The sequence below is a fragment of the Laccaria bicolor genome, genomic scaffold (assembly GCF_000143565.1).
Source record: "Laccaria bicolor S238N-H82 LACBIscaffold_66 genomic scaffold, whole genome shotgun sequence".
NCBI lineage: Eukaryota > Fungi > Basidiomycota > Agaricomycetes > Agaricales > Hydnangiaceae > Laccaria > Laccaria bicolor.
In genome coordinates, this window is record NW_001889937.1 from 1 (window position 1) to 1,020 (window position 1,020).

Sequence of the window (1,020 nt, forward strand, 5' to 3'; positions counted from 1 at the left end):
CTCAACAGGGTCTGTCAGGACTATAGAACCCTTTGGTATTACTCCATCATCCTCTGTTGTGCACATAAAAGTGGCTTTGATGTCCAAGTCATTTATATTGATTTTTCCGAAATTAAAATTATCTTCTTGCTTTTTAATTGGAGGTGCGTCTTTATCAACCTCCTCGACTATAGTTACTTTTCGATTGTGAGCAGTCTGAATTGGTACCTTCTTTTTAGCTAAGGCCTTAAACAATTCTTGCCTTACTCCAGGAGAAATGCTCATAAGTACTTCCGCGCTTAGAGTAACAGGTGCTTTTAACAGACTGCTCAACGCTTGTTCCTCATTTTTAACATTTTCTATTGGAGCTAAATGCTTGTATGCTATCGGGCGCTTCTCATAGAAAGGCACTGGGTCATACTCTTCAACCGATTCTTTCGCGTTACTATTTAAGTCTGGGATACCGAGATATGGTAATTGTTTGTGCCTTGGATTAGGATCCTCGACATCATCATTTCTTTCAAGTAATTTTTGATTATTTTTCAAAGTTTTCTTTGGTCCATTGAGATTTTCTGGTTTCTCGGGAGGAGTTTCTTCTTCCTCTGATTCTTCGATAATCACAACTTTCCTACCCCTTTTCTTTGGTGCGTCCTCCGGTGCCTTTGGTTCTCCAGCATTGGGTTTAGTCTTACTGGAAGGCCCCTTCATCGGACTCTTTAGTTTCCCGACTGTCCCTGAGTCTCGGTTTGAGATCTACGGGTGACGGCAAACTGCGACGCGTCTACGTCCCTTGTTTTATTGGGGTTTGTAACAAGGTTCGCAAGCATGTCGGTAAGTTTTAACACTTGGTTGTTCATGTTGAGAATCACATCGTCTCTTGTATCTCGCATCTGGTTTGTAAAAACGGAAATTTCATTTCCATTATTATTATCCGGTAGCCTGATTATACCTGGGACAACAGCTTCTTGACTAAAGACTTCTCCAGGCTCTGCAAACATATTATTTTGTAGAGTCGAATTTTGCCTACTAGCCTCCTCGACA